Source organism: Canis lupus, chromosome 21 (assembly GCF_048164855.1).
Source record: "Canis lupus baileyi chromosome 21, mCanLup2.hap1, whole genome shotgun sequence".
NCBI classification, from domain to species: domain Eukaryota; kingdom Metazoa; phylum Chordata; class Mammalia; order Carnivora; family Canidae; genus Canis; species Canis lupus.
In genome coordinates, this window is record NC_132858.1 from 42,497,975 (window position 1) to 42,511,787 (window position 13,813).

A 13,813-nucleotide genomic window follows, 5' to 3' on the forward strand; every position below is an offset into this window, starting at 1 on the left:
TTTGGTTGGAGCATAGTGTGGTAGTAATTAACTATTCACAAAATTCTCATTCTCTCTCTTGCCAAATGCACACTCCCCTACCCACTCTGAAATTAGATGTGGTCATGTGATTTGCTATGGCCAATAAAATATGAGCAGACATAAAATCTGTCACATCTAGACAAAAACTTAGGTACCAATATGCTACATTTCTCATTTTCCTTTTCCTGCTCTGGGGAGATGGGACATCTGTCAATCTGGGTTCCTGAGAAAGTACAATGAGATTCTCACATTCTACAAATTAATACTATAGTCTTTCTTAGAACCAACTTAAAAATCTGCATCAATAAGCTTTAAAATGTTCATTATCCTAAACTCAGTAAACTCAATTCCTAATATAGTCAAAATAAATGCTTACTTTTATGCACAAAAGGAAGGATTGCAAGGTTACTTATCAAATGAAAATATTGATGTACTGATGTAGCAAATGAAAATACATCAATATTTAACCTTCAGAAGACTAGGTTAATTAAACCAGGTCTGTGTTATGGGCTGTTACATAGCCATTAAAAATTATATTTTTGAGGGATCCCTGGGTGGCGCAGCGGTTTGGCGCCTGCCTTTGGCCCGGGGCGTGATTCTGGAGACCCGGGATCGAATCCCACATCGGGCTCCCGGTGCATGGAGCCTGCTTCTCCCTCTGCCTGTGTCTCTGCGCCTCTCTCTCTCTCTCTCTCTCTGTGACTATCATAAATAAATAAAAATTAAAAAAAAATTTTAAAAAAAAATTATATTTTTGAGATAAATTTATTATTTAAAAAAAATAAAATAAAAATATTTTTGAGAAATATTTAAAAACATGATATTATGATTATTAACTATGTTAATGTTACTAAATAGGATATAAAGTATATATAAGGAACCATTTCATTTAAAAGTAAGTATACACATGGAAGTAGATAATAAAAATATGACAATTTCAATTGTTTATATCAAAGTGAGAGAATTGTTACTTTTTTGTTGTTTAATTTCCAAATTCAAGCAATGAAATTATATTGCTTATAAAACCAGAAAAATAAATGTTATTATTTTAGAGCTTATAATAAATTTCTTGTACCTCTAGCACTTTCAAGGCAGCCATTCATAAGCTATTAATAGTACACAATAAAAATGTTCTTGTTTATTTGTGAAACAAGGCAATAATTTGTTGGCTCAGTTGGCATATCTGAAAGTACCTGAAAGTTGCAGAATTATAAATGATTTAATTATCCAGACATTGAGGCCAACTTTGACCAATTGTAAACTAGTCTGCATTTTCTGAATCATCGGGAATATGTGTGATTGGATAATCTAGAAGAAATAGATAAATTCCTGGACATATAAAATCTTCCAAGACCAAATCATGAAAACACAGAAAATATGATTAGATTGATTATTAAAAAGGGGGTTGAATCAGTAATCAAAAGCCTCTCAACAAACAATAAGAGTCAAGGACCAGATGTCTTCACTGGTGAATTCTACCAAACATACAAAGAAGAGGAGGGAATACTTTCAAACTCATTTTACAAGGCCAGCTACTAAAATCAGACAAGAACTCTAAGAAAAAAATTACAGGAAAATATCCTTGATGAACATAGATGCAAAAATTCTCAAAAAAATATTAGCAAACTCCATTCAACAATGCATTAAAAGAATCATATACCAAGATCAAGTAGGATTTGTTCCAGGAAGGCAAGAATCCTTTAATATCTACAAATCAAGCAATGTGATACACCACATTAACAAAATAAAGCTTAAAAATTACATAATCACTTTAATAGATATGGAAAATGCATCCAACAAACTTTAATATACATTTATGATAAAAATTCTCAATAAAGTTAATATACAGGGAATATACCTCAACATAATAAAAACCATATATGACAAACCCACAGCTACCAGCTTTTCAGGAACAATATAAGGATGCCTATTCTTACCACATTTTTTCAATATAGTATTGTAAGTCCTAGCTAGCAATTAGGCAAGACAAAGAAATAAAGGGTATTCAAATTGAAAAGGAAGAAGTAAAACTATCACTATTTGCAAATGCCAGGATACTAAATAAGGAAAACCCTAAAGATTCCATCAAAAAACTGTTATAACTAATGAATGAATTCAGTAAAGTTGCAGGATACAAAATTAGCATACAAAAATCACTTATGTTTCTATATAACAATAATGAGCTACCAGAAAGATAAATTAAGAAAACAATCTCCTTTATAATCACATCAAGAAGAATAAAATACCTAGGAATAAAGTTAAGGTGGTGAAAGATGTGTATATTGAAAACTATAAGGCAATGATTAAAGGAGCTGAAGAAGACACAAATAAATGGAAAGATACGCCAGGCTCAGAGATTGGAAGAATCTTGTTAAAATAACCATACTATCCAAAGGTATCTGCAGGTTCAGTGTATCTCCTACAAAAATCCTAATGGCATTTTTCACAGAACTGGAACAGATCATTCTAAAATTTGTGTGGAAGCACAAAAGACTCCCAGAGAGCCAAAGGAATCTTGAGGAAAAAAACAAAGCTGGAGGCAACACACTGTCATATCTCAAACTATATTACAAAGCTACAGTAATCAAAATAGTATAGTGCTGTCATTAAAATAGATACATAGATCAATGAAACAGAATAGAGATCCCAGAAATAAACTCACACATACATGAGTCAATTAACTTATAACAAAAGAGCCAAGAATATGTACAAGGAAAGGCAAATCTCTTCAGTAAATGGTGTTGGGTGGACAGCCACATGCAGAAGTCTGAAAACTACAATGTGTATCCTACATCATACACAAAAATTACTCAGATTAAGGACTTACATTCAAGTCCAAGACTTGAAACCATAAAATCCCTAGAAGAAAACATGGCCAACAAGCTCCTTGACATCATGTCTTCATGATGTTTTTTTGGATCTGACTAAAAGCAAAGACAACAAAAGCAAAAATAAACAAGTGGAATTACATCAAACTAAAAAGTTTCTGCATGGCAAAGGAAACCATCAACAAAACAGAAAGGCAATATACTGAATGGGAGAAAATATTGCAAATGGTACATCCAAAATGCATAAATAACTCATACAACTCAATAGCAATAAAAACATACAACCTGATTTAAAAATGGGCAGAGAGTCTGAATAAACATTTTTCCAAAAAAGTCATATAGATGGCCAACAGGCACATGAAAATATCACTAACCATCAGAGAAATGCAAATCAAAACCACAATGGGATATTATCTCATACCTGTTAGAATGACTTTTATAAAAAAGACAAGAAATATCAAGTGTTGGCAAGTATGGGGAGAAAAATAAACTTATCATGCTCTGTTGGTGGGAGTGAAAATTGATGCAGCCATTATGGAAAACAGTGTGGAATTTCCTTTAAAAATTAAAAATAGAACTACTGTATGTACCATTAATCCATTTCTGAGTTCCTGAAGAAAACAAAAATACTAATTTATAAGCATACATGCATCTCCATGTTCATTGCAGCATTCTTTTCAACAGCTGAGATATGGAAACAACCTAAGTGTCTACTGATAGATGAATGGATAAATAAGATATGGTGTGTACATACACACACACACACACACACACACTGGAATATTACTCAGCCATAAAAAATAAAATCTTGCCATTAGTGACAACATGAATGACCTTGAAGGCATATGTTCAGTGAGATAAGTCTGACAAAGAAAGACAAATCCTGCATGAGCTCACTTACATGTACAATTCATACGACGATAACAACAACCAACACCCAAGTTCATAGATACAGAGAAAGATTAGTGATTGCCAAAGTGAGGGGTGAGGGGTGATGGGAGTCAAAAGTTACAAACTTCCAGTTGTAAAATAATTAAGTCACGGGGATGGAATGTACAGCATAGTGACTGTAGCTGATATGATATGGTGCTGCATATTTGAAAGTTGCTAAGAGAATAGATCTAAAATCTCTCATTACAAAAAAATTTTTTTTCTAATTTCATGATAGATGTTAACTACACTTATTGTAGTAATCATTTCACAATATATTCAAATATTGAATCATGCTGTATACCTACAACTCCTATAATGTTATATGTCAGTTATACTTCAATTAAAAAAAGGAAATTTTTAAAAGTTTGGACTTTGGATCCTGATTCAATTAAAATAGCCATGAATGAACTTTTGAGGCAATTAATGAAATATTCACTGGGTAATATGTGATGTTATTATTTTGTTAAACATGAAAGTGGCATTTTTGGTAGTATATTTACTTAAGGAGAGACTTCTGAAAAATTCATAGGTGATATGATGTGATGTAAGGTGGAAGACAAAATGTGATTGACAGATGTTGATGTTTGTTATGTCAGTATGTGCAATTCATTCTACACTTGCTTGACTTCTATGCATGATTAAAATTTTCCATATAAAACTTTAAAAAGAAAATCTTACAAAACTTTACCAGCAAGAAAACTAAAAATAGCTTCACTGAGTTTGAATTTCAAACAATCTGGTGCACTGAAGGTGGACAAAAAGAGCAGAGGCCTGCATAGAGAGGAGGGGAATGAGAGGTAGGGAAACCAGTTGGGGGCACAATGTCCATGTGTCCCGGATATACATCCTCTCAGCCCCCGACCCATTTATTCCAGAGCTCATTTATTTTAGGTAACGGTTAAGAATCCCCAATGGGCTGACTCAAATTTGGGATCAGGAAGGACATGCGTGTAGAAAGTAATTTCTATTCTTGGTATGTGGCTTTTACCCCCCCCTCCCCCCACGATCAAAGTTACCTCTGCCTAAGCCCATGGCCCCTGGAGTTCTTGCCTTATTTTCTTGTGAAGCAAGCAGATGAACAGAAAGAGACTAATTAAACCTATAATCATTGAGAAGTCAGCAAAATCTAGAGGAGGCTCGAAAAATGGGACTCCCTATGGTTCAGCTACATGGACCAGCAGGCTTTTGAAGTCCAATGTATAGATGTATAATATAACAAAGGCAGAATTTGGGGGAAAAGCAAGGGATCTCGCTAATGGATATAGTCTGCTTTCCTGTTCCAACAAGGAAAGTCTTCCTACAATTGGTTATTTGCAGGTTTGTGTATTTGTTTCTTGGCTTTGAAAAAAGACTGAGTGGAGAAATCAGTAAGTTAAAATACAGAAAGTGCTATAATTACTTTTTTAAAAAGCCTGTTCTTTGCAAAAATCAACAAAATAAGCAAACTATTAACTAGTTATTCAAAAAAATAAAGGGAAAAAGCATTGTTATACAAAATAAGAAATGATAAAAGGGAAATCATTATTGGAAGAAGGAAACTTTAAAAGCCATGGGAGATTATTTTTGAACAATTTTAAAGAAATAAATTTGAAAACCTAGATGAAATGGGTAATTTTCTAGGAAAACAGGGCTCATCAAAACTGAATGCAGTAAAGGTCAAAGAGAAAAAATTCCTAGAAAAGAAATAGAGAAAATTATCAAGGGGCTACAACCCTCAAAGAGTACCTGCCAGGGGCATCTGGGTGGCTCAGTCAGTTAAATGTCCAACTTTTGATTTTGGCTCAGGTCATGAGTTCAAGGTCATGAGATTGAGGCCCTCACTGGGCTCAGGGTGTAGAACCTGCTTAAGATTCTCTTTCTCTCTCCCTCTGCTCCTTCCACCACCAACAAACACACACACTGTCTAAAAACAAACAAACTAACAAACCAACCTATCAAAGAGATCTCACTGCAAAAAATCAAACCATACAAGTACTTCAAGAAAACATGTGTGAATTTATCTATTACCAGGGCATGGGGGACAATTCAGAAAAAATAAAGGAAAATAGTTTTAAGCTCCAATATATTAAAACTTAAAATACTTTGCATAGCAAAGAACAGCATAATCAAATGAAAAAGAAAAATGTCCAACGAGGAGTAAATATTTCTACTTATATTACAAAAAGGGATTGATCTCCCTAACATATAAAGAGCTCTTAAAAATGTAGAGGAAAGGGACCAAAAATCTATTAAAAATGTTAAGCAAGGGATGCCTGGGTGGCTCAACAGTTGAGCATCTGCCTTTGGCTTAGGGCGTGATCCCAGAGTCCCGGGATTGAGTCCCACATCAGGCTCCCCACAGGGAGCCTGCCTCTGTGTGTGTGTGTGTGTCTCTCATGAATAAGTAAATAAAATCTTTTTAAAATGTTAGGCAAAAAACCAGAACAAACAGATCAGAGAAAATTAAATGTAAATAGCAATTGAATGCACAAGAAGATCCATAAATCTCATTCACATGAGAAATATATATAAGATTTCACTGATTTGACATTTCTTATATGGGCAAAAATCCAGAAGTTTGAAAATACATAGTGGGTAAGGGCACAAAGAGGCATACACTGCTGTTGGGAAAATAGTACAACTCCACATGATCAGGGATTTGGCAATCCCTAACAGCATTTTACATGAATTGACAGAGTAATCCCACTTTTAGACTGTACCAGGAAGATATACCATCATAAAGGAAATAATACATGCACAATGTTATTCATGGTGGCACCACGTATACTATCAAAATATTATAAACAACTCAAACACCTACTAAAATAAAGAACTTGTTGAATAAACTATAGTTGCTCCCACACAATGCTGTGCAACGTAGCTGTAAAAAAATAAAAAGATCTCTATGTGCTAATACAAAGTGTTTCTGCTGAGAACAGCAAAATGCAGAATGAGATGAGTATGCTTCTTTTGAGCTAGAAAGGAAGGGGACAGAGAGGCAGACAGATGATAAGTAGCAGAAAGAGAGAGATCTGCTCATTTGCTTATTTTTTTCAAAATGAGATACTAGAAAAACAAGTCAGAATCTAAGAAAATAGGCTTATCCATGTGAGAGATAGAGAAGAAGGGAGAAAAATGGAAAAACAATACTCCAAGGATTCCATTTTATACGGTTTCGAGCTTGAGTCACATAAATGTTTTACTGCAGTCTAAGACTTAAATTAAGGCTTGATGTGATGTGCGGCCTTGACATCTGGTAAAATCAGGACTGTCTTGAACTGAGGTTTCCTCCCTGCTCTGCTCCTGGGGATATCAGGGCCTCTAGCCTCACAAACCTTCTTTTTCAAAGGGACCGGGCACTGTTTTTATGTATCCTGAGCACAGGGTTTCTGTTTTCTGCTGGCTCACAGAATGATTCCATGGAGCCAATCGTATCCTCCTGCAGGAGTCAGTCACATCCTCTGCAGGAATCAGGGGGCAGCCCATCCTCTTGATACTACAAAAGCCTGCCTCCCACAGCTCTTCTGTTCACTCTGTTCTTGAAAACAGCCCTGGTGTGACCCTGCATGAAGTAGGATCTCCTCCTCCCTTCTCCCCCATGCTGGGAGCATAAGTGTCTAATAAACTGCTATCTATCTTATTGGTCCAGTGTCAGGTATTACGTGTCTGGTTATTGCCCTAATCCTAGGGCGAGAACCTCTCCCTCATCAATGGGATGAATCAGAGGCAATTAAAACATTTACATGATCAAAAGCAAAATAAAACTTTTTTTTAAAAAAAAAGTCAAACCAAAAAATTGAAAACAAGCCAAATAGAAAATACATTCTTATATCAGAAAAATACTTCAAAAAAAGACTACTTCATAGGACTGTTTATTTTTAGACTATATTCCAATATTTAATAATAGTGGTATTGTAATTTTGAAATTTTTTATGTTTTGTGGTACAGAGAAAACTAGGAAATAAATGACTAGGGACCCAGATTTTCAGTGGAAATAAAAAGGTACACAAATAGAACATCAACAAAGAAAAATTGTAATGTTAAATGTTAATTTGAAATATCAATGAAAATTAATGGGTTTTTTTTAAAGGTATGTAGGTAGATCACTGTCCATTACCCTTGATGCAGTATCATCCTTTAGTAATGAGCATCACTAGTCCAATCATTTTGATTTCCATATGCTATTTCCCAGCTAAAGAAACCAGGACTTTCTGGAGAAATGGTTTACGTACAAGGTGAGAGCAGAGTATCTTCTTGCATAGAAAGCACAGGAGTGCTCAAATATGACACAAACCAACTGAGAGGAGCCATTACTGGCAATATCTGGCCTAATTTAAATATCAAGAAGAATAAGGACTGTAATTCATTGAACAGATTGAATAAATAAAAATCCACAAGTCTGGGATCCCTGGGTGGCTCAGCGGTTTGGCGCCTGCCTTTGGCACAGGGTGTGATCCTGGAGTCCCGGGATCGAGTCCCACATCGGGTTCCTGCATGGAGCCTGCTTCTCCCTCTGCCTGTCTCTGCCTCTCTCTCTTTCTGTGTCTTCCATGAATAAATAAATAAAATCTTAAAAAAGAAAGGTTCCTTCGGCAGCAGCATGGAGCACAGAAAAGACTTGAGAAATTGCAAGACGACACGCTGTGGTGGTTCAGGTAAGGAACTCTGCAGTGAGGTGGAGAGGAGGCAACAGCTGTGGAATTTATTTGAGAGGCAGAGTCAACGTGACTTAGGAAGAGTAGAAGGAATGCAGAGATATCCAAACCCTTTACTTAATGGATGAGGAGTAGACAGATTGAGTTACTTGTTTAAGAATCAAAATTTAAGGGATCCCTGGGTGGCTCAGCGGTTGAGCATCTGCCTTCAGCTCAGGGCATGGTCCTGGGGTCCTGGGATCGAGTCTCACATCTGGCTCCCTGCAGGGAGCCTGCTTCTCCCTCTGCCTATGTCTCTGCCTCTCTCTCTCTCTGTGTGTGTGTGTATGTGTGTGTCTCTCATGAATAAATAAAATCTTTTTAAAAAATCCACAAGTCTGTGCTTATATTAAAAAACAAAAGACTCCAGAGCCCCAGAGTCACAGCCAATTCCTACTGCAGTCCCACATTTGCCCACCTCCTCTTTCCTTTCAACCTGACAGATGCCACTGTGCCTTTCCCCAAGGACTTCCTGGCTAATGGAGTGGCCGCTGCCACCAACAAGACCATGGTAGTGCTGGTGGTCAAGCTGCTGCTGCAGATGTAGCATGCCAGCAAGCAACTCACCACAGAGAAGCAATACAAGGGCATATATACTACCTGGTTCATAACCCCACAGAGCACCGAGTTCCGTCCTGCCTGGTAAGTTGGCCAATGTCAATGGATACTTCCCTGCTCAGGCTCTCAACTTTGCCTTCAGGGATGGATACAAGCAAATCTTCCTGGGTGTGGCCAAGAGAGCCCAGTTCTGGCACTATGCAAGGAATCTGGCATCGGGTTGGTGCCACTGGGGCCACATCTTTGTGTTCTGTGTATCCTCTTGATCTTGCCCTTACCAGTCTAGCAGTGGATGTGGGCAAAGCTGGAGCTGAAAGGAAATGCAGAGGCCTCGGTGACTGCCTGATTAAGATCTACAAATCTGGTGGAATTAAGGGCCTATAGCAAATTTAACATATCTGTGCAGGATATTCTCATCTACCGAGCTGCCAATTCCAGATCTGTGACACTGCAAAGGGAATGCTTCTAGATCCCAAGGATACTTCCATCTCCATCAGCTGGATGATCGCACAAGCTGTCACAGCGGTTGCTGGGTTGACTTCCTCTCCATTCAATACTGTTGTGGCCTTACGATGTGATGGTGCAGTCAGGGCACAAAGGAACTGACATCATGTATATACAGGCACGCTTGACTGCTGCTGGAGGAAGATTGCTCTTGATGAAGGAGCCAAAACTTTTTTCATGGGTGCCTTGACCAAGGTTCTGAGAGGCATGAGTGGTACTTTTGTGGTTGCCTTGTATGATGAAATCAAGAAGTTTGAGTAACTTATTTCCTAGTTTTTGCCCCTCGTGAACAGGTATGTTGTATCATATATGTTAAACATTCTTGACAGACTGTTGGCTATTTATCAACGGCAACTATTTACTGGCTGAAAATGGGAAGTAATAGTATTCACCTGACCAGTTTTCTCTTAAAGCCATTTCCATGATGATGGGACTCAATTATATTTTTTATTTAAGTCACTCCTGATAAATAAGTTTGAAGAAATAAAAAAAAAATCTGAAATAAAAAAATAAGTAAAAATTTAAAAAACCTGAAATTAACCTATTTGCCAGCATTAAAGATGATAGGTCATCTTCTTATTAAGAAAATCAGTAATTTAAGGGTAACTAGAATTTATCCTCCATCACTGGAAGGAAGTATAGTGCATTGTCAATTGACAAAGGGAGGTTTTTAAAAATGTCTTGAAACAGACATGCCTAATAATGAATGAAGGAGAAATGTCAGAAGCAGAAAATTATCCATATGACAAACTTCAATGAGATATATTTAGGCAAGAATCATCAATAAATACTAAACCATTAAGTAAAAGTTTGGGGGTGGGGAATAGGATATCTGCAGTGTGAGATGACCTGGCAATGACAAAGGGAAAACATAAGTGTACAAGGGAAGAAATCTGTCACCACCTTATTCTAATGATCAAATTAGTATCATTAATGGTGAAGCTGTGAGAGAGCACAAGCCTGTTGAAACGATACAGTATGAATTATGCAGATTACCTAGGTCGTGTCCTTACCAAAAATATTTACTCTGACTCTACTGGTCTAGTATCTTCACATGGTTAATGTCATGAGTAAAAGAATCTAGATTAAAAGAAACATCATAAGTCATGCATGGTTTTATCATAGAAGAAACTGCTATAGTTGGTCTTTTGGAGACAATGGAAAGTTGTATTATAGACTAGTTAGCAAATTATATATTTGTTTATCTTTTTATATATTGTTTATATTTTGGGGTGCAATACGGTATCATAAGGAAATACTGTTATTTTTAGAAGATATTTGCTGAATTGTTTGTAATGGAAATGTCATAAGACTGCAAATTACTTTAAAATCGTTCTGCAAAAGTTTGATAGGTGATAGAGCATATATAGTAAAAGGGCAATGGTTTTTCAATGTGAGCTATAGACATAGGATTTACCATTCTTTCAAGTTTTCTGTGCAACTAAAAACATTTATAATAAAAATTTATAAGATTATCATTTTATAGCATCTACTTTTTAATATCCCAACAGTCACTTGTTTCTAAGGCATGGCCAAGCTTGCAGCTGGCCAATGATCCCACCGAGAAAAAAACCAAAAGAGGTAAACTTCAAAAATCCTCTAACGAGTCAAGGCATCAAAGAGCTGCTGATACAGCATGATAGCTGACTTTTGCAGCCGCTTTTGCTCTGGGAGATATTTGCCAAATCTGGGCTCAGGGCAGGAGGCTGTGCACCTGGACTTTGCTTAAGCACAGGAGCACTGCTGGGGGACAGAAAAACCAGAGACCTTCGGTGGTCTCGTGGAGAGACAAAACCAAAGACTTGAAGGGCTGATGGCCAGGTAGTAACAGAAACGCAGAGAACCAAGCCTAATGCATAGGCTAGCCTCTCCCCAAGACATTTGTCAAATTCTGGTTCTGTAGAGGGCATTAGGCTAAAAGCCAAGAAGAAACCTGCTAACAAGCTGAATGGGGTGTTCTGCAGTCTCCCTGCGATGTGTGTGGGGATTCAAGTTCAAGCCCACCAGGGGACAGTGCCCCAGTGAACACACTAGGCTCTTGGTTCAAAGATCTTAAAAATTATCCTTTGTATACAGAAGAAAATTAGAGGTGGACAGAACCTTTGAGAAACTGCAACCAGTCTTAACTCTGCCTAATTCCTGGCTGGATCAGAGGAATCAGCTATTACCCTATCTGCTGATAGAGATAGAATGATAAAGCCTCTGAGAGCAATTAATGTCATCTGGATCCTTTACAATGACCACCACAGGTCTCAGTGCCACATAAAGATGACAATGCCCAGAAGCAGAATAAGAAATGTCCCTTTATGTGCCTCTTTTAAAGAGCAAGGGGAGGGGTGCCTGGGTGGCTCAGTTGGTTAAGCAGCAGCAGATTCTTGGTTTTGGCTCAGGTCATGATCTCAGTGTCATGGGATTGAACCCCTTGTCAGGCTCTGCACTGAGCACAGAGTATGCTTGAGATTTTCTTTCTCTTTCTGCCTGCCTTTCCCCCAACTCACACTCCCTAAATGAATGAATGAATGAATGAATGAATGAATAAATAAATAAATAAATACATACATACATACATACTCTTTAAAAAAAAAAGAGCAAGGAGATATTTCCCTAAACCTAATCCCTGACTTCTCCTCACATCTTCTTGCCAGGGCCTACCTTAATCATAGGGCAAGGATGATGAGATGCTTAAACTGATCAGGGCTCATCATTCCCCTTACTCCCAATGGCTCTGGAGAGGGACTCAGCCTCTTTAGAAAGACATGGTCTCTTAGAGGAGGATGAACTTAATCAGACTCTATTAGCAAGAAAAGAGGGAATACTAAATAGGCAACCAACCATGTTGCCACAACATCTAGCAGCCGTTAGTATGGGACCTCAGGTAAGCTATTCAATCTCTTTGAGCTACAATTTTCTCATCTGTAAAATTTAGATAATACCTCAAAAAGGCTGCTACATATATTCAATTAAAAATATATAAAATATATCATTTTATTTATTTTTAAAGATTTTATTTATGTATTCATGAGAGAGAGGCAGAGACACAGGCAGAGGGAGAAGCAGGCTCCATACAGGGACCCTGATGTGAGACTCCAAACTGGGACTCCAGGATCACACCCTGGGCTGAAGGGAGGCACTCAACCACTGAGCCACCCAGGGGTCCCAAATAGGTCATTTTAAATATATTTTAAGCATATTTTAAATTATGAAATGTCTAGCTTATTTTTAGTGATTCAATAGTGTTGGCTAATATTGTTTGCCATGGTTTTGAGTCCCTTCTTTAGACATCTTTCACATGTCAGTGTTTTTTTGTTTTTTTGTTTTTTGTTTTTTTTTTAATTTAATTTTGTTTATTTATTCATGCGAGACAGAGGGAGAAGCAGGCTCCCTGCGAGGAGCCCGATGTGGGACTCGATCCCGGGACTCCAGAATCATGCCCTGGGCCAAAGGCAGACGCCCAACCGCTGAGCTACCCAGGTGTCCCTCAGTGGTCTTTTTAAGCATGACTACCCAATTCCAATCCATGTGTCAGTGTGTGCTGAATGGCCCAGATAGTAGGACTAGTATCTATCTCGCTCTTCCTTCTCAACATGCTATTCTGACACCTGGAGAGGCATCTCCAGGAAAACAGGCCTCAGAGTGTGAACTAAGGCCCACAGGGAAGACAATTCTTTCCCCGCCATCACTCACGCTCTCTCTCTCTCTCTGGTGCCCCAATTCTGCCTTTAACCGAGTGTATTAATTTCTTATTAATTTCTTTCTTTTCAATTAATAAAAGTACAGGATTCAGTGGTAAGTGATATACGAACCACAGGACAAATGGCACATGCTCTAAGAGTTCCATTTTTTACTGAGAGATTTGGGAGGGGTGGGGATGGAGAGTTAAATAATTTAATAAGATTTATTCTGAAATCAAATTCAATGAAAGTAATTATTACTTCATTTTAATACCAAAGTAGACGCAATATGGAAAACACAAAACTTCCATGGATCTTACAAACACAATGCAAGGTTTGAGGAAAATTTCCCTTTGGAATGACTGTCCATTTTCCTCTGTCACTACTATAGGAAAGGTTTTATGCTTTGTGCTTCTGATTAAAAGCATGTTCTGAACTTTCTCTTTTTAAGGAAATACTAGGAGTCCCTACTGAGTTTGGCATAGAATTTTTTCTTTGAATAACAGGAGTGATGGGAAAGCATGCTAGCAAAGGATACCTGTGGGGGAGGTGTCAGTCCCTGAAGTGCTTCAGGATAAAGGTCTCAACGCAAGCAGAGAAGGAGCAGTAGACTCTGTTTTGCCAG

General features: G+C 37.5%; 1 long non-coding RNA gene and 1 pseudogene across 3 annotated transcripts in view; one reads left to right on the plus strand and one right to left on the minus strand.

Annotated features, from left to right (window-relative positions):
- LOC140613081 (uncharacterized) overlaps positions 1-13,813 on the minus strand; it is a 412,316-nt gene that overhangs the window by 110,180 nt on the left and 288,323 nt on the right. The gene's annotated exons all lie outside the window — the stretch shown is intronic.
- Positions 8,362-9,802, plus strand: LOC140613572 (ADP/ATP translocase 2 pseudogene; annotated as a pseudogene).